This window comes from Cherax quadricarinatus, chromosome 5 (assembly GCF_038502225.1).
Source record: "Cherax quadricarinatus isolate ZL_2023a chromosome 5, ASM3850222v1, whole genome shotgun sequence".
Taxonomy (NCBI): domain Eukaryota; kingdom Metazoa; phylum Arthropoda; class Malacostraca; order Decapoda; family Parastacidae; genus Cherax; species Cherax quadricarinatus.
In genome coordinates, this window is record NC_091296.1 from 2,618,717 (window position 1) to 2,640,131 (window position 21,415).

At 41.1% G+C, this 21,415-nt stretch overlaps 1 long non-coding RNA gene across 1 annotated transcript in view; it reads right to left on the reverse strand.

Moving 5' to 3' along the window:
- Positions 1 to 16,222, reverse strand: part of LOC128684976 (uncharacterized) — a 37,293-nt gene extending 21,071 nt beyond the window's left edge. The window contains exons 1-2 of the long non-coding RNA XR_008406455.2: positions 16,121 to 16,222; positions 11,428 to 11,541 (exon numbers count right to left, since the gene is read on the reverse strand). This is a non-coding gene — a long non-coding RNA (uncharacterized lncRNA). The remainder of the gene's footprint in view (positions 1 to 11,427; positions 11,542 to 16,120) is intronic.
- Positions 16,223 to 21,415: the final 5,193 nt, after the last annotated feature.

A 21,415-nucleotide genomic window follows, 5' to 3' on the forward strand; every position in this document is an offset into this window, starting at 1 on the left:
TGCGTGGATGTAGTGCGGATGACAAGAAACAGATGATTGCTGATGTTATGAATGAAAAGAAGTTGGATGTCCTGGCCCTAAGCGAAACAAAGCTGAAGGGGGTAGGAGAGTTTCAGTGGGGGGAAATAAATGGGATTAAATCTGGAGTATCTGAGAGAGTTAGAGCAAAGGAAGGGGTAGCAGTAATGTTAAATGATCAGTTATGGAAGGAGAAAAGAGAATATGAATGTGTAAATTCAAGAATTATGTGGATTAAAGTAAAGGTTGGATGCGAGAAGTGGGTCATAATAAGCGTGTATGCACCTGGAGAAGAGAGGAATGCAGAGGAGAGAGAGAGATTTTGGGAGATGTTAAGTGAATGTATAGGAGCCTTTGAACCAAGTGAGAGAGTAATTGTGGTAGGGGACTTGAATGCTAAAGTAGGAGAAACTTTTAGAGAGGGTGTGGTAGGTAAGTTTGGGGTGCCAGGTGTAAATGATAATGGGAGCCCTTTGATTGAACTTTGTATAGAAAGGGGTTTAGTTATAGGTAATACATATTTTAAGAAAAAGAGGATAAATAAGTATACACGATATGATGTAGGGCGAAATGACAGTAGTTTGTTGGATTATGTATTGGTAGATAAAAGACTGTTGAGTAGACTTCAGGATGTACATGTTTATAGAGGGGCCACAGATATATCAGATCACTTTCTAGTTGTAGCTACACTGAGAGTAAAAGGTAGATGGGATACAAGGAGAATAGAAGCATCAGGGAAGAGAGAGGTGAAGGTTTATAAACTAAAAGAGGAGGCAGTTAGGGTAAGATATAAACAGCTATTGGAGGATAGATGGGCTAATGAGAGCATAGGCAATGGGGTTGAAGAGGTATGGGGTAGGTTTAAAAATGTAGTGTTAGAGTGTTCAGCAGAAGTTTGTGGTTACAGGAAAGTGGGTGCAGGAGGGAAGAGGAGCGATTGGTGGAATGATGATGTAAAGAGAGTAGTAAGGGAGAAAAAGTTAGCATATGAGAAGTTTTTACAAAGTAGAAGTGATGCAAGGAGGGAAGAGTATATGGAGAAAAAGAGAGAGGTTAAGAGAGTGGTGAAGCAATGTAAAAAGAGAGCAAATGAGAGAGTGGGTGAGATGTTATCAACAAATTTTGTTGAAAATAAGAAAAAGTTTTGGAGTGAGATTAACAAGTTAAGAAAGCCTAGAGAACAAATGGATTTGTCAGTTAAAAATAGGAGAGGAGAGTTATTAAATGGAGAGTTAGAGGTATTGGGAAGATGGAAGGAATATTTTGAGGAATTGTTAAATGTTGATGAAGATAGGGAAGCTGTGATTTCGTGTATAGGGCAAGGAGGAATAACATCTTGTAGGAGTGAGGAAGAGCCAGTTGTGAGTGTGGGGGAAGTTCGTGAGGCAGTAGGTAAAATGAAAGGGGGTAAGGCAGCCGGGATTGATGGGATAAAGATAGAAATGTTAAAAGCAGGTGGGGATATAGTTTTGGAGTGGTTGGTGCAATTATTTAATAAATGTATGGAAGAGGGTAAGGTACCTAGGGATTGGCAGAGAGCATGCATAGTTCCTTTGTATAAAGGCAAAGGGGATAAAAGAGAGTGCAAAAATTATAGGGGGATAAGTCTGTTGAGTGTACCTGGTAAAGTGTATGGTAGAGTTATAATTGAAAGAATTAAGAGTAAGACGGAGAATAGGATAGCAGATGAACAAGGAGGCTTTAGGAAAGGTAGGGGGTGTGTGGACCAGGTGTTTACAGTGAAACATATAAGTGAACAGTATTTAGATAAGGCTAAAGAGGTCTTTGTGGCATTTATGGATTTGGAAAAGGCGTATGACAGGGTGGATAGGGGGGCAATGTGGCAGATGTTGCAAGTGTATGGTGTAGGAGGTAGGTTACTGAAAGCAGTGAAGAGTTTTTACGAGGATAGTGAGGCTCAAGTTAGAGTATGTAGGAAAGAGGGAAATTTTTTCCCAGTAAAAGTAGGACTTAGACAAGGATGTGTGATGTCACCGTGGTTGTTTAATATATTTATAGATGGGGTTGTAAGAGAAGTAAATGCGAGGGTCTTGGCAAGAGGCGTGGAGTTAAAAGATAAAGAATCACACACAAAGTGGGAGTTGTCACAGCTGCTCTTTGCTGATGACACTGTGCTCTTGGGAGATTCTGAAGAGAAGTTGCAGAGATTGGTGGATGAATTTGGTAGGGTGTGCAAAAGAAGAAAATTAAAGGTGAATACAGGAAAGAGTAAGGTTATGAGGATAACAAAAAGATTAGGTGATGAAAGATTGAATATCAGATTGGAGGGAGAGAGTATGGAGGAGGTGAACGTATTCAGATATTTGGGAGTGGACGTGTCAGCGGATGGGTCTATGAAAGATGAGGTGAATCATAGAATTGATGAGGGAAAAAGAGTGAGTGGTGCACTTAGGAGTCTGTGGAGACAAAGAACTTTGTCCTTGGAGGCAAAGAGGGGAATGTATGAGAGTATAGTTTTACCAACGCTCTTATATGGGTGTGAAGCGTGGGTGATGAATGTTGCAGCGAGGAGAAGGCTGGAGGCAGTGGAGATGTCATGTCTGAGGGCAATGTGTGGTGTGAATATAATGCAGAGAATTCGTAGTTTGGAAGTTAGGAGGAGGTGCGGGATTACCAAAACTGTTGTCCAGAGGGCTGAGGAAGGGTTGTTGAGGTGGTTCGGACATGTAGAGAGAATGGAGCGAAACAGAATGACTTCAAGAGTGTATCAGTCTGTAGTGGAAAGAAGGCGGGGTAGGGGTCGGCCTAGGAAGGGTTGGAGGGAGGGGGTAAAGGAGGTTTTGTGTGCGAGGGGCTTGGACTTCCAGCAGGCATGCTTGAGCGTGTTTGATAGGAGTGAATGGAGACAAATGGTTTTTAATACTTGACGTGCTGTTGGAGTGTGAGCAAAGTAACATTTATGAAGGGATTCAGGGAAACCGGCAGGCCGGACTTGAGTCCTGGAGATGGGAAGTACAGTGCCTGCACTCTGAAGGAGGGGTGTTAATGTTGCAGTTTAAAAACTGTAGTGTAAGGCACCCTTCTGGCAAGACAGTGATGGAGTGAATGATGGTGAAAGTTTTTCTTTTTCGGGCCACCCTGCCTTGGTGGGAATCGGCCGGTGTGATAATAATAAAATAATAATAAATACTAAATGTAAAAAGAAGTGTTTCATATATATATATATAGTATATATATATTCTTTCTTTCTTTCAACACACCGTCCGTATCCCACCGAGGCGGGGTGGCCCAAAAGGAAAAACGAAAGTTTCTCCTTTTACATTTAGTAATATATACAGAAGAAGGGGTTACTAGCCCCTTGCTCCCGGCATTTCAGTCGCCTCTTACAACACGCATGGCTTACGGAGGAAGAATTCTGTTCCACTTCCCCATGGAGGTAAGAGGAAATAAACAAGAACAAGAACTAGTAAGAAAATAGAAGAAAACCCAGAGGGGTGTGTGTATATATATGCTTGTACATGTATGTGTAGTGTGACCTAAGTGTAAGTAGAAGTAGCAAGATGTACCTGAAACTTTGCATGTTTATGAGACAGAAAAATGGACACCAGCAGTCCTACCATCATGTAAAACAATTACAGGCTTTCATTTTACACTCACTTGGCAGGATGGTAGTACCTCCCTGGGTGGTTGCTGTCTACCAACCTACTACCTAGATAGTATATATATATATATATATATGTGCATATATATATATATATATATATATATATATATATATATATATATACAGTGGACCCCCACATAACGATCACCTCCCAATGCGACCAATTATGTAAGTGTATTTATGTAAGTGCGTTTGTACGTGTATGTTTGGGGGTCTGAAATGGACTAATCTACTTCACAATATTCCTTATGGGAACAAATTCGGTCAGTACTGGCACCTGAACATACTTCTGGAATGAAAAAATATCGTTAACCGGGGGTCCACTGTATATATATATATATATATATATATATGTATATATATATGTATATGTATATGTATATATGTATATATATATGTATATATATATATATATAATTTTTTCTCAACAAGTCGGCCGTCTCCCACCGAGGCAGGGTGACCCAAAAAAGAAAGAAAATCCCAAAAAAGAAAATAGTTTCATCATTCAACACTTTCACCTCACTCATACATAATCACTGTTTTTGCAGAGGTGCCCAGAACACAACAGTTTAGAAGCATATACGTATCAAGATACACAATATATCCCTCCAAACTGCCAATATCCCAAACCCCTCCTTTAAAGTGCAGGCATTGTACATTGTATGAGAGATCAGTATGTGGTAGTATCAAGCAAGTATACACTACACTGTAATCTTCCCCTCCTCCAAGCACTCTACTGTATGGTTGGTGGGGGATATGTGATAGCCAGTATTGCCACATGACTGAAATAATGTACATTAATTTGTAATCAATCCCATCAAGGAATATCCCTTGATGCAAGTGAGGGGCTCTTGATCCAAGGAACTGAACATGACCTACCCTTCCTTGGATCGAACCTGATTGTCTCTCATTCCCCCCAGGCACAGTTTGACTCCTACAGGTTTAACACTCCCTCCCCAAAGAAGTGGGTGCCTTTATGTTGAAGGACTTTTCGTCCAAAGAATTAAAAATACTCTCCCTTTCCTTGAATCAAATTTGATTACCTCTCCTACCCAGGTCTTGTGTAACCTCTAAACCAAAGTTATTAAAAAGTAGTGAGGCTTTCTGCCTTACACTCCTCTTTAGCTCATCCTTCCACCAGTCACTCCAATACACCCACACCCACCCTCTTATACCCACAAACTTCTACTGCACACTCTAGCATTACATTCTTAAATTTACTCCTTACCTCCCCATTTCCTGTCCTCTCTCTAGCCTACCTTTCTCTCAATAACTGACAAGGAGATGCCGTCTTTAAGAATGTGTGGTGTGAATATTATGCAGAGAATTAGGAGCATGATGATGTGGGATTACCAAAAGTATTATTCAGAGGGTAGATTATTATTATTATATTATAATCATGGGGGAGCGCTAAACCTGTTGGGATTATACAGCACCTGTGGGGACAGAGATGGAAGTTATTCAGGCTCAATACAGGTTCAGAGGTTAGAGGAAAGATTGTTGTGGTGGTTTGAACATTTAGAGGCTGGAGCAACACAGAATGACTAAAAGGGTATACAGTACATATAAATCTGGAGTGGAAGGAAGGAAGGAGGGATAGGTGTCATCCCAGGAAGGATTGGAGGCAGTAAAGAAAGTTTTTGAGTGTTAGGGCTTGAGCATCTAACATAAACCTCATCCAAGCAGCTGATTTCACAAACACTGAACAACTGCTTGCTACTACCATCCATAACTAAGCCAACTAGAATCTCTGAGACAAGTGCCTCTTTACTTGACCATATCTGGACCAATACTATATCCCCACTAAAAGCAGGGATAATCAGGGATAATCACCTTCATAACCTCAAGACACAAGATCTCTTTTCAACCTCATGACAGGTCATCAGTACATAACTTTATATCAGAACTGTGACAATGGCAGAGAGCTAGCTGACAGCCCTGATATTGATGAAGTGTGTCAAAATTTTTCTTCAAAACAAACCCCCAAAACCTCCATAACAGGCATTGTCCAATTAAAACAAAGCAGATCACACAGAGCAAATAACATCTCTAAACTCAAAGGTTGAAGATGCAGTTAAGGACTGGAAGAACAACATGGATACCCAGTTGAACAACTACTTTGCTTACCGAGACGATAAAACTGAGCAAGAAAAGTTATCTGACTCAGTAATAATTAGAAATTCACTCTTTCCCCATGAAATAAACCAAACCAACTGCAAAGATACTACTATTCAGATCATAAAAGACCAACTATAGGTTATAGTACCAGTGTCGGATATAAAGGAAAAGCAGTTACTAGGGAAACAAGGTTCAAAACAAAGTGTTATGCTTAGATTTCATATGCATGACAGGAAAAAAGATCTAATCAGTTCATCGATTAAAGCAAAAAAAAAAAAAAAATGTATACATAAACGAGTGTCTGACAAGAAAACGCCAGAACCTACTGTTCAGAGTAAGAAAACTTAAACAGGAGAATAAAGACAAAATTCACCAGTGCTTCACGCGGGATGGAAAAATTCTAGTAAGGAAAACAAATGCAGTCCGTGTGTATCCTATCACAAATGAAAATGAACTGTCTAGCTTTCTTCGAGATGCAAATCTTATAGAGACTGATTAACCACAGTGTCCAAATCGTTATACGTGCTACATCTAGTGTATGTTATTACTTCATTATTGTGTTACTCCCTGTACTATCATTTACCAGATAGTATCAACTACCTCACTGTCTCAATGTTTCTCAAGCAGTTAACTGTGTGACTTAATTTTGTGCTACCATTCTAGAAATTACCTTGTACAATTATTTACTTGTTATATAACTATTATACCTTGCAGTCTGCTTTCCAAACTCCCAAGTGCAGGCCACTACCCTTTATAGTGTTTATATTTACTGTTTTACTCGTAATTTCAAACACCAAATTTTACTATTTTATTATCTCTAGATTTGTTGAATCCCATTATTACTATCTGCCATACATTTTTTATTCAACAAGCTTCCAACTTACAATAATATATATTCACAAACCTCTAAAAATTTTTGGTCAAAATTATTTTCACTTTTATTATTCCTTCCCCTTACTTTCAATTAGTATTTTTTAATTTTAAGCTCTGTATATTCATTTCCTCTTTCATTTCTTAAATAGACCCTTGATACTTACACTTTTTACTGCCATTTGTGAGCTCTTCATATTAGCTCGTGCAATATTAAGTCCTGTGTGCAATATTGTCTAAGTCAATATTTCAATCCTTCTTATTAGTTAATAGAGTACTTTTAATATTAGTAGTACATACATTCCTCATTAGTCATATGAATGTTAACATCGATCCTGATATCAACCTCTTATTAAATGACATAAACAATCCTAACAATACTACACTGCTAGTCAGGCCAAGACACTACTCAGTACCAACAATAATATAACAGTATTCAATTACAGTATAATGTCAGGTCATTGAGTAAACACTTTGATGACCTCCTAGCATTACTCAGTTCCCTGCATGCCATTACATATGTATGTCAATCATAACTTTCACCGAAACCCGGCTTAAACATGACGTTGCAAGCATCTTTGCTATACCTGGTTACACAGTCATACACAACTGTAGGCCTAATCAAATAGGAGGCTCAGCAATCTACTACTCTGATGAACTTGAATGCATCAAATCTACCTGAACCAGGAATGAAAATGGTGAATATACATTTGCAGAATTCAAGTTCAAAAACCTTAAAAAACCCATAACAGTTGGAGCTATCTACAGAGCACCTCACTCAAATATTTGCACATTTAACAAAAACCTAAGAAACATGATAACTGATGCAGATATGAACAGACATCATTATACTTACAGGTGACTTCAATATTAACCTCATCCATGAACACAGCCCACAAGTAACTGAATTCACTAACACTATGAGCAACTGCTTACTCCTACCTTCTATAACCAAACCAACAAGAATACCGAGACAAGTGCCTCACTACTCAACCATATCAGAACTAACACTATATCCCCACTAAAAGCAGGCATCATCACAGATAACTCCACAGACCACTATCCCACCTTTCTCATAACAAACTTATGTAAACTCCCTCAGGACACAAGTAAGACCTCTTTCCGACTACATGATGAAACATCTGTAAATAATTTTATTTCAACATTAACCTTTAAACGGTCCAAACAGATCGACGTTCAAATTCATATTGCTACAAAAGTAGATCTACTTTTTTTACATATTTTCAAATATAACAAAAAAAAATATAGATAAAAGTTTTTTTTACACGTTTTCAAATGTAAAACGAAAAAGAAGATTACATTTTTTTACATACTTTCAGATGTTGAAAAAACGTATATATACGTTTGGACCATTTAAGGGTTAAGTAATATTGACTGGCAAAGTGAGCTAGCACCTAGCCTCGATACTGATGAATGTTTAAAAAGAATTTTGCAAAAAACCCAAAACCTCTATAACAGACATTGTCCGATAAAAACAAAACAAATCACAGCCAAGAGACTAAACAGCCCCTGGCTTACAAACATAAGAACATAAGAACGAAGGAACACTGCAGAAGGCCTACTGGCCCATGCGAGGCAGGTCCAAGTCTCCTACCGGCTTAAGCCAATGCACCCAACCTAGTCAGGTCAGGTCACATTGACTTAAGGGAGGAACACGGCAACCGACCTGGTAGCACAAGCTATCAGGTCTAACTCACACCCACCCACATCCACTCATGTATTTATCCAACCTATTTTTAAAGCTACACAACGTTCTGGCCTCTATAACGGTACTTGGGAGTTTGTTCCACTCATCCACAACTCTATTACCAAACCAGTACTTTCCTATATCCTTCCTGAATCTGAATTTTTCCAACTTAAAACCATTGCTGCGAGTCCTGTCTAGGCTAGATATTTTCAGCACACTATTTACATCCCCTTTATTTATTCCTGTCTTCCATTTATACACCTCAATCATATCCCCCCTAATTCTACGTCTTTCTAGAGAGTGCAGATTCAGGGCCCTTAGTCTATCCTCATAGGGAAGGTTTCTGATACATGGAATCAACTTTGTCATCCTCCTTTGTACATTTTCCAGAGAATTTATATCCATTCTGTAATAAGGTGACCAAAACTGTGCAGCATAATCTAAATGAGGCCTAACCAAGGATGTATAGAGTTGAAGAACAACCTGAGGACTCCTATTATTTATGCTTCTTGATATGAAGCCAAGGATTCTATTAGCTTTATTGCGAACACTTATGCACTGTTGTCTTGGTTTCAGATTACTGCCAACCAGAACTCCTAAATCTTTTTCGCAATCCGTAATATTAAGATCCTCACTTTCACTGACAAAAAACAGTACATACTGGGTCAAATTACGAAGGAACAGATGAAACGATACTCGTCGATGCTTGCAAATGTAATATGAAAGGCAAAAACACTGTATTACGAAAACAGATTTTATGACATAAACGGGGATATGAAAAAGAATTGGAAAACCCCCTATGAAATTCTAGGATCTAGGAAACTGTCTCAAAATAATGTAATTAACCTAACCAAACTTAATGAACCTCTCATCCCGTTGACAGATACTGCCAACAAACTAAATGTTTTTCTTTCCACTGTAGGAACAACACTAGCAAGCAAAATCCTAAACTCAAACATACACCAAAAAAACTACCTCACTGGCAACTACCCAAATACTCTTTTCCTAGCCCCAACAAATCCTACTGAAATCTCACTCATCATCAAAACACTAAAGAGCAAGGCAGGAGACCTAAATAGCTTACCACCATTTATGTATAAAAAAGCTTCCCATTTGTTGTTACCCATTATTGCAACACTTTTTAACAAGTCCATTGCATCTTCAACCTTCCTATCCCTGCTCAAGACAGCAAGGGTTACACCAATCCACAAAGGTGATCCTATTGATTTAAATATAACTAGAGACCTATATCAAACCTACCCCTTTTATCTAAAATCTTCGAAAAAATAATACACAAGCAAGTTTACTCCTGCCTTGTATCCCACAACATACTTAACCCCTGCCAGTTTGGATTTAGACCGAGCAAAAGCACAAATGATGCAATTATACTTATGCTTGAGCTACTACATACGGTGCTGGAAAAAAAAGGAAATTTCACTGGGCCTCTTCATAGACCTATGGAAAGCATTTGATACAGTTGACCATGATCTCTTGCACCAAAAACTTGAACATTATGGGGTCATAGGACACTCACTCAAATTACCTTAAATCATATGTTAGCAACTCACACCAGTATGTATACACAAATGGTGTTGCCTCCACCACACATCCTGTTCTAGTTGAAGTCCCCCAGGGCAATGTCCTTGGACCACTACTCTCTCATTTACATCAATGATCTCCCTAATGCCTCCAAACTACTTAAATCTGTTCTTTTTGCAGATGACACCTATATCTTCTCTCACCCAAACCAAATCATACTTAGAAACACTGTAAATGATGAGCTGCTAAAAATATCCACTTGGATGATGGCCAACAAACTTACTCTCAATATCAACAAAGCCTACTTCACCCTGTTTGGTAACAGAGCTGCAAATATTCAACTAAACATATCGATAAATGGTTCCTCCATTTCAAGACACACTGATGGAAAATTTCTAGAGCTCCACATTGACAGCCATTTTAAATTTCAGACCCACAAACAGCATATTTCCAAAAAAATCTCCAAAACAGTAGGCATCCTCTCTAAGATAGGTATCATGTACCCCAAATGGCACTTCTTGCTCTTTACCACTCTCTCATCTACCCTTATCTCACTTATGGTATTTGTGCATGGGGTTCAACCACAGCAAATCACTTAAACCTTTAAGTATACAAGAGAAAGCTGCTCTGAGAATGATTACAAACTCCTGTGCCAGGCAACACACCCAACCACTATTTAAGAGCTTGAACCTGCTTAATATACAAACTCTTTCTTCTTTCAACAAACCGGTCGTATCCCACTGAGGCGCTGGCCCAAAAGGAAAAACGAAAGTTTCTCTTTTTAAATTTAGTAATTTATACAGGAGAAGGGGTTAACATACAAAATATCCACTTATATTATTGTGCCTACTAAATACACAGGACATTATTCTCCAATATAAACCCTCCCCTCAAACTCCTTCTTGAGAACTACAATAGAAAGCACTTACATAACACGAGACACAAAACACTCTTTGATATCCCTTGTGTCCATCTCTCTCTATGCAAAAATGTAATGCATATAAAGGGCCCTAAGATCTGAAATTCATTGCCTGAACATACAAGAGGGCCCCTGCTGCCTGCACACCAATTCAAGGCTCTACTTAGAACTCGCCTAATCTCCCAAAACTAACAACACAACACTATATACTATCGCCACCTTTAACCCAAAAATTGCCAGATTTTTATAAGATTATTTCAAAACTAAAATGGTCTCAATCTTATTATAAGTATAATGTGCTAAAATATAATACTGTAACTTGTTATTCAACTACCTGTTAATTTAATTACTGCTGAACCATTACTATCTCTGCTGACATATAAAAAACAATGTTAAATTCAAACCAACTATGATATATATGTCTAGCATTATGTAGTGTGTAAAACATTAGGTTTAGTCTGCCCGAAATGTCTCGGCATAACAGTGGCTTTCTTTGCACTTAGCAAATCAATATTCTAATTACACATTGTAAACTATGCATGGAAATAGACTCATTATAACATGTAAGTCACACATTGTAAACTTTGCAAAGAAATAAAAACTTGAAATTGAATCTGAATTTCAACTCACCTAGAGACCTGTCCTTTAGCACTTCTATGCCAGCAAGTGATCCTGCAGTTGTGTACTGTATACTGAGGGATTTCCTCCACTTGTCACACTGACACTTTTATCATGTGCGAAGCGCTAGAATAAAAAATGTAGGTTTAATCATTTCATACAACAAAATATAATTTATTTCAATCTCTGTTTTAGAATAATGAATATGTTACTGTATTAAATATGTTGAGAGGTTGTGTCTTGTGTGGCAGCTGAGTTGACTTGCAGCTACAGTAAGATTTCTTTTCGAGTACAGTTTTCCCTTGTTTTACTTAGATTTGCTGTATGCAAATTCTCTAAGTGATGTTTTATTTCTATCGATAATTCTATAAAAATCAGTACATGACCAGCCAGGCTGTGGTTCCTACGTTGGTTTACGTGCAACCAGCAGTAACAGCCCGGTTCATCAGGCTCTGATCTACCACGAGGCCTGGTCACAGATCGGGTTGCGGGGGCATTGACCCCCAAAAACCTCTCCAGGTATATGTATGCAATATGCATTCATCATACGCAATCAGTACAGTGTGTGAAGCTCAATCAATATTTTTATGTGGAATTAAGTGTTTATGGATTAAATGAGTTTATTACAGCTGCCATGGCCTTCAAACATATTTACAGCACAAAATGAAGGATAACGGTATTCAACAATGAATCTGAAGAACAAAAATAAATTCAAATACAGTGGTACCTTGGGACATGAACTTTTTTTCGTTCCAGAAAGCTGTTCAAGTGCTGATACAGAATGAATTTGTTCCCATAAGAAATAATGTAAATTAAATTAATCCGTTTCAGACCCCCAAAAATACACTTACAAAAGCACTTGCATAAATACACTTACATAATTGTTTAAATTTTGAGGTGTTCGTAACCCGAGGTACCACTGTACATGTAGCAACAATGTTGTGTTTACATCTTATCTTCAAACTTTTCTTCAAGTATAATTCATGATGAGTTAGACACATGCAACATCTGTCTTACTGATACAATACTACGACTTAATGTGAAGAATTGTATGCAAAAGATGAGGTAATCAGTCCCTCAGCCATGGACACAGCAGGAAGGTAGAAAGTGCCATGGACACAGCAGGAAGGTAGAAAGTGCCATGGACACAGCAGGAAGGTAGAAAGTGCCATGGACACAGCAGGAAGGTAGAAAGTGCCATGGACACAGCAGGAAGGTAGAAAGTACCATGGACACAGCAGGAAGGTAGAAAGTGCCATGGACACAGCAGGAAGGTAGAAAGTGCCATGGACACAGCAGGAAGGTAGAAAGTGCCATGGACACAGCAGGAAGGTAGAAAGTGCCATGGACACAGCAGGGAGGTAGAAAGAGCCATGGACACAGCAGGAAGGTAGAAAGTGCCATGGACACAGAAGGGAGGTAGAAAGTGCCATGGACACAGCAGGAAGGTAGAAAGTGCCAAGGACACAACAGGGAGGTAGAAAGTGCCATGGACACAGCAGGGAGGTAGAAAGTGCCATGGACACAGCAGGGAGACAGAAAGTCCCATGAACACAGCAGGGAGGTAGAAAGTGTAATGGACACAGCAGGGAGGTAGAAAGTGTAATGGACACAGCAGGGAGGTAGAAAGTGCCATGGACACAGCAGGGAGGTAGAAAGTGCCATGGACACAGCAGGAAGGTAGAAAGTGTCATGGACACAGCAGGGAGGTAGAAAGTGTCATAGACACAGCAGGAAGGTAGAAAGTGCCATGGACATAGCAGGGAGGTAGAAAGTGCCATGGACACAGCAGAGAAGTAGAAAGTGCCATGGACAAAGCAGGGAGGTAGAAAGTGCCATGGACACAGCAGGAAGGTAGAAAGTGCTATGAACACTGGAGGGAGGTAGAAAGTGCCATAGACACAGCAGGGAGGTAGAAAGTGCCATGGACACAGCAGGGAGGTAGAAAGTGCCATGGGCACAGCAGGGAGGCAAAAAGTGCCATGGACACAGCAGGAAGGTAGAAAGTGCCATGGACACAGCAGGAAGGTAGAAAGTGCCATGGACACAGCAGGGAGCTAGAAAGTGCCATGGACACAGCAGGGAGCTAGAAAGTACCATGAACACAGCAGGGAGGTAGAAAGTGCCATGGACACAGCAGGGAGGTAGAAAGTGCCAGGGACACAGCAGGGAGGTAGAAAGTGCCATGGACACAGCAGGGAGGTAGAAAGTACCATGAACACAGCAGGGAGGTAGAAAGTGCCATGGACACAGCAGGGAGGTAGAAAGTGCCAGGGACACAGCAGGGAGGTAGAAAGTGTCATAGACACAGCAGGAAGGTAGAAAGTGCCATGGACACAGCAGGGAGCTAGAAAGTGCCATGGACACAGCAGGGAGCTAGAAAGTACCATGAACACAGCAGGGAGGTAGAAAGTGCCATGGACACAGCAGGGAGGTAGAAAGTGCCAGGGACACAGCAGGGAGGTAGAAAGTGCCATGGACACAGCAGGGAGGTAGAAAGTGCCATGGACACAGCAGGGAAGTAGAAAGTGCCATGGACAAAGCAGGGAGGTAGAAAGTACCATGGACACAGCAGGAAGGTAGAAAGTACCATGGACACAGCAGGAAGGTAGAAAGTACCATGGACACAGCAGGAAGGTAGAAAGTGCCATGGACACAGCAGGAAGGTAGAAAGTGCCATGGACAAAGCAGGAAGGTGGAAAGTACCATGGACACAGCAGGAAGGTAGAAAGTGCCATGGACACAGCAGGAAGGTAGAAAGTACCATGGACACTGCAGGAAGGTAGAAAGTGCCATGGACACTGCAGGAAGGTAGAAAGTAAAATGGACACAGCAGGAAGGTAGAAAGTGCCATGGACACAGCAGGGAGGTAGAAAGTGCCATGGACACTTCAGGAAGGTAGAAAGTACCATGGACACAGCAGGGAGGCAGAAAGTGCCATGGACACAGCAGGAAGGTAGAAAGTGCCATGGACACTGCAGGAAGGTAGAAAGTACCATGGACACAGCAGGAAGGTAGAAAGTGCCATTGACACTGCAGCAAGGTAGAAAGTAAATGGACACAGCAGGAAGGTAGAAAGTACCATGGACACAGCAGGAAGGTAGAAAGTGCCATGGACACAGCAGGGAGGTAGAAAGTACCATGGACACAGCAGGGAGGTAGAAAGTACCATGGACACAGTAGGAAGGTCGAAAGTACCATGGGCACAGCAGGGAGGTAGAAAGTACCATGGACACAGCAGGGAGGTAGAAAGTACCATGGACACAGCAGGGAGGTAGAAAGTACCATGGACACAGCAGGGAGGTAGAAAGTACCATGGACACAGCAAGGAAGTAGAAAGTGCCATGGACACAGCAGGAAGGTAGAAAGTACCATGGACACAGCAGAGAGGTAGAAAGTACCATGGACACAGCAAGGAAGTAGAAAGTACCATGGACACAGCAGGGAGGTAGAAAGTACCATGGACACAGTAGGAAGGTCGAAAGTACCATGGGCACAGCAGGGAGGTAGAAAGTACCATGGACACAGCAGGGAGGTAGAAAGTACCATGGACACAGCAGGGAGGTAGAAAGTACCATGGACACAGCAGGGAGGTAGAAAGTACCATGGACACAGCAAGGAAGTAGAAAGTGCCATGGACACAGCAGGAAGGTAGAAAGTACCATGGACACAGCAGAGAGGTAGAAAGTACCATGGACACAGCAAGGAAGTAGAAAGTGCCATGGACACAGCAGGAAGGTAGAAAGTGCCATGGACACAGCAGGAAGGTAGAAAGTGCCATGGACACAGCAGGGAGGTAGAAAGTACCATGGACACAGCAGGGAGGTAGAAAGTACCATGGACACAGCAGGGAGGTAGAAAGTACCATGGACACAGCAGGGAGGTAGAAAGTACCATGGACACAGCAGGAAGGTAGAAAGTACCATGGACACAGCAGGAAGGTAGAAAGTGCCATGAACACAGCAGGAAGGTAGAAAGTGCCATGAACACAGCAGGAAGGTAGAAAGTGCCATGAACACAGCAGGAAGGTAGAAAGTACCATGGACACAGCAGGAAGGTAGAAAGTGCCATGGACACAGCAGGAAGGTAGAAAGTACCATGGACACAGCAGGAAGGTAGAAAGTGCCATGGACACAGCAGGAAGGTAGAAAGTGCCATGGACACAGCAGGGAGGTAGAAAGTGCCATGGACACAGCAGGGAGGTAGAAAGTGCCATGGACACAACAGGAAGGTAGAAAGTGCCATGGACACAACAGGAAGGTAGAAAGTGCCATGGACACAGCAGGGAGGTAGAAAGTGCCATGGACACAGCAGGGAGGTAGAAAGTGCCATGGACACAACAGGAAGGTAGAAAGTGCCGTGGACACAGCAGGAAGGTAGAAAGTGCCATGGACACATTATTATTATTATAATCAAGGGGAAGCGCTAAACCCGTAGGGTTATACAGCGCCGGGGGGTATGTGGAAGGCATTCAGGCTTAATTTGGGGAACTGGAGCACAGATCCAATTCCCTAAATCAAGAGCCCCTCACCAACTTCAAGGAACCTTCCGTGAGGGGCCATGGACACAGCAGGAAGGTAGAAAGTGCCCAGGAACCTAATGGAAATAAATCACTTTGCCTGACTTTTTTGGGTTACCACAGGTTCTACACATATGCTGGTAAGTATGATAATCAATGTAAGTGTGTATACGTGAATAAACTTACTTAAGACAGCATGAACGAGGCAGCAAGACTGAGGCTGGTGTTACCTCGCTTACTTACAACACTTGACTTGCTGCTGACACTTGGCCCTCTCTCCCTTGTAACTTACTATAACAATAAACTATGTTGTGTTATGTATGACAGGGAAAACTATGTTGTGTGATGATGTATGACATGGGAAACTATGTTGTGTGATGTATGACAGGGGAAACTATGTTCTGTGATGATGTATGACAGGGGAATCTATGTTGCGTGATGATGTATGACAGGGGAAACTGTTGTGTGATGATGTATGACAGGGGAAACTATGTTGTATGATGTATGGCAGGGGAAACTTTGTTGTGTGATGTATTACAGGCGAAACTATGTTGTGTCATGTATGACAGGGGAAACTGTTGTGTGATGTATGACAGGGGAAACTATGTTGCTATCCAAAATCTTTGAGAAACTCGTGCACAGGAGACTGTATTCATTTATAACGGCACAAAACATACTCAAACCCTGCCAGTTTGGATTCAGGAAAAATAAAAGCACTAATGATGCAATCATAAAAATGCTAGATCTGCTTTACACAGCATTGGAAAATAAGGAATATCCACTAGGAATTTTTATTGACCTAAGAAAAGCTTTTGACACAGTAGACCACGACATCCTACTCCACAAACTTGACCACTACGGTATAAGAGGCCATGCGCTTGCTTATTTCAAATCTTACATTACTAATAGGTATCAGTACGTCACCATTAAAGACACAGCATCAGCAACACGGCCACTTGATACTGGAGTTCCGCAGGGAAGTGTCCTTGGTCCCCTGCTCTTCCTCATATACATCAATGACCTTCCAAACGTATCCCAACACCTGAAACCCATTCTCTTTGCTGATGACACGACTTATGTCATCTCTCACCCTAATCTTGCCACCCTCAACACCATTGTGAATGAGGAGCTGATTAAAATATCGACTTGGATGACAGCCAATAAACTTACGCTTAACACTGACAAAACTTACTATATTATGTTTGGTAGCAGAGCAGGAGATGCACAAATTAACATTAAGATTGACAACACTCGAATTACCAGAAATAATGGGGGAAAATTCCTAGGCTTATACCTTGACAACAACCTGAATTTCAGCACCCATATCCAGCATATAGCCAAAAAAGTATCCAAAACGGTTGGGATCCTCTCCAAGATACGATACTACATGCCGCAAAATGCCCTTCTCACACTATACCACTCACTTATTTATCCATACCTCACCTATGCTATTTGTGCTTGGGGATCAACTGCAGCAACACACCTAAAGCCAATAATAACCCAACAAAAAGCTGCAGTAAGAATAATCACTAAATCCCATCCCTGGCAACACACCCCCCCACTCTTCATAGATCTAAACTTACTCCCAGTTCAGTACATCCACACTTACTACTGTGCAATCTACATCTACAGGGCCTTAAACTCTAATATCAACCTTGACCTAAAACGCTTTCTCGATAGTTGTGACAGAACCCACAGGCATAACACCAGACACAAACATCTCTACGACATTCCCCGTGTCCGACTAAACCTTTACAAAAATTCAATGTATGTCAAAGGCCCTAAAATCTGGAATACCCTACCTGAGAACTCTAGAACTGCAGACACATTCATCACCTTCAAAACTACCATTAGAAAACATCTTATCTCCCTGATACACCCCGTCAACTAACTACACGAATACCACCTGGTGGTTCACACTTACACTCACTCACTCATTTGACCATAAACAGAAATATTAATCTCAGTCTTAAAATAATGAATCCTGTGATACTCCAATACTGAAACTATGTACTGTGCCAAAACAAAAGCATTCATATTGCTAAACTCACAAACTAGTATTTAGTCACTTAGCCATAATACCAACTTACCTCATAATTTGTAATATTTTACAATTAAGAATAAAACTAAGTATGCCCGAAATGCCTAGCCATGCTAAGCGTTCTAGTGGTACACTCTGTAATCACAATTTTACTACATGTAAACCAAACAATAACCGAATTTCTGTAAACTCAGCATTGTAATCCTTATAGAGAATAAACTTTGAATTGAATTGAATGATGTATGACAGGGGAAACTATGTTGTGTGATGATGTATGACAGGGGAAACTATGTTGTGTGATGATGTATGACAGGGGAAACTATGTTGTGTGATGATGTATGACAGGGGAAACTATGTTGTGTGATGATGTATGACAGGGGAAACTATGTTGTGTGATGATGTATGACAGGGGAAACTATGTTGTGTGATGTATGACAGGGGAAACTATGTTGTGTGATGTATGACAGGGGAAACTATGTTGTGTGATGTATGACAGGGGAAACTATGTTGTGTGATGATGTATGACAGGGGAAACTATGTTGTGTGATGATGTATGACAGGGGAAACTATGTTGTGTGATGATGTATGACAGGGGAAACTATGTTGTGTGATGATGTATGACAGGGGAAACTATGTTGTGTGATGATGTATGACAGGGGAAACTATGTTGTGTGATGATGTATGACAGGGGAAACTATGTTGTGTGATGATGTATGACTGGGGAAACTATGTTGTGTGATGTATGACAGGGGAATCTATGTTGCGTGATGATGTATGACAGGGGAAACTATGTTGCATGATGATGTATGACAGGGGAAACTGTTGTGTGATGATGTATGACAGGCGAAACTATGTTGTGTCATGTATGACAGGGGAAACTATGTTGTGTGATGATGTATGACAGGGGAAACTATATTGTGTGATGATGTATGACAGGAGAAACTATGTTGTGTGATGTATGACAGGGGAAACTATGCTGTGTGATGTATGACAGGGGAATCTATGCTGTGTGATGTATGACAGGGGAAACTATGCTGTGTGATGTATGACAGGGGAATCTATGCTGTGTGATGATGTATGACAGGGGAAACTATGCTGTGTGATGTATGACAGGAGAAACTATGTTGTGTGATGATGTATGACAGGGGAAACTATATTGTGTGATGATGTATGACAGGAGAAACTATGTTGTTTGATGATCTATGACAGGGGAAACTATGTTGTGTGATGATGTATGACAGGGGAAACTATGTTGTGTGATGTATGACAGGGGAAACTATGCTGTGTGATGTATGACAGGAGAAACTATGTTGTGTGATGTATGACAGGGGAAGCTGTATTGTGTGATGATGTATGACAGGGGAAGCTATGTTGTGTGATGATGTATGACAGGGGAAGCTATGTTGTGTGATGATGTATGACAGGGGAAGCTGTATTGTGTGATGATGTATGACAGGGGAAGCTATGTTGTGTGATGATGTATGACAGGGGAAGCTGTATTGTGTGATGATGTATGACTGGGGAAACTATGTTGTGTGATGATGTATGACTGGGGAAACTATGTATGTATGACAGGGATAACTATGTTGTGTGATGATGTATGATGGGAAACTATTGTATAATGATGCATGACAGGGAACCTATTGTATAATGGTGTATGACAGGTAAAAACCATTGAATAATGGTGTATGGCAAGGAAAACCATTGCACAATGGTGTATGACAGGGAAAAACCATCCTGTGTCACAATGAATGACAGGTCAAAAATCCTGTGTAATGGTGTAACTGGTAATCCTTCCTTTGTTAAAAAGAATGTGTACACCAATCTGTCTGGCACTGTATAACAGGATTATTATTATTTTTTTATTATTATCACACCGGCCGATTCCCACCAAGGCAGGGTGGCCCGAAAAAGAAAAACTTTCACCATCATTCACTCCATCACTGTCTTGCCAGAAGGGTGCTTTACACTACAGTTTTTAAACTGCAACGTTAACACCCCTCCTTCAGAGTGCAGGCACTGTACTTCCCATCTCCAGGACTCAAGTCCGGCCTGCCGGTTTCCCTGAATCCCTTCATAAATGTTACTTTGCTCACACTCCAACAGCACGTCAAGTATTAAAAACCATTTGTCTCCATTCACTCCTATCAAACACGCTCACGCATGCCTGCTGGAAGTCCAAGCCCCTCGCACACAAAACCTCCTTTACCCCCTCCCTCCAACCCTTCCTAGGCCGACCCCTACCCCGCCTTCCTTCCACTACAGACTGATACACTCTTGAAGTCATTCTGTTTCGCTCCATTCTCTCTACATGTCCGAACCACCTCAACAACCCTTCCTCAGCCCTCTGGACAACAGTTTTGGTAATCCCGCACCTCCTCCTAACTTCCAAACTACGAATTCTCTGCATTATATTCACACCACACATTGCCCTCAGACATGACATCTCCACTGCCTCCAGCCTTCTCCTCGCTGCAACATTCATCACCCACGCTTCACACCCATATAAGAGCGTTGGTAAAACTATACTCTCATACATTCCCCTCTTTGCCTCCAAGGACAAAGTTCTTTGTCTCCACAGACTCCTAAGTGCACCACTCACTCTTTTTCCCTCATCAATTCTATGATTCACCTCATCTTTCATAGACCCATCCGCTGACACGTCCACTCCCAAATATCTGAATACGTTCACCTCCTCCATACTCTCTCTCTCCAATCTGATATTCAATCTTTCATCACCTAATCTTTTTGTTATCCTCATAACCTTACTCTTTCCTGTATTCACCTTTAATTTTCTTCTTTTGCACACCCTACCAAATTCATCCACCAATCTCTGCAACTTCTCTTCAGAATCTCCCAAGAGCACAGTGTCATCGGCAAAGAGCAGCTGTGACAACTCCCACTTTGTGTGTGATTCTTTATCTTTTAACTCCACGCCTCTTGCCAAGACCCTCGCATTTACTTCTCTTACAACCCCATCTATAAATATATTAAACAACCACGGTGACATCACACATCCTTGTCTAAGGCCTACTTTTACTGGGAAAAAATTTCCCTCTTTCCTACATACTCTAACTTGAGCCTCACTATCCTCGTAAAAACTCTTCACTGCTTTCAGTAACCTACCTCCTACACCATACACTTGCAACATCTGCCACATTGCCCCCCTATCCACCCTGTCATACGCCTTTTCCAAATCCATAAATGCCACAAAGACCTCTTTAGCCTTATCTAAATACTGTTCACTTATATGTTTCACTGTAAACACCTGGTCCACACACCCCCTACCTTTCCTAAAGCCTCCTTGTTCATCTGCTATCCTATTCTCCGTCTTACTCTTAATTCTTTCAATTATAACTCTACCATACACTTTACCAGGTACACTCAACAGACTTATCCCCCTATAATTTTTGCACTCTCTTTTATCCCCTTTGCCTTTA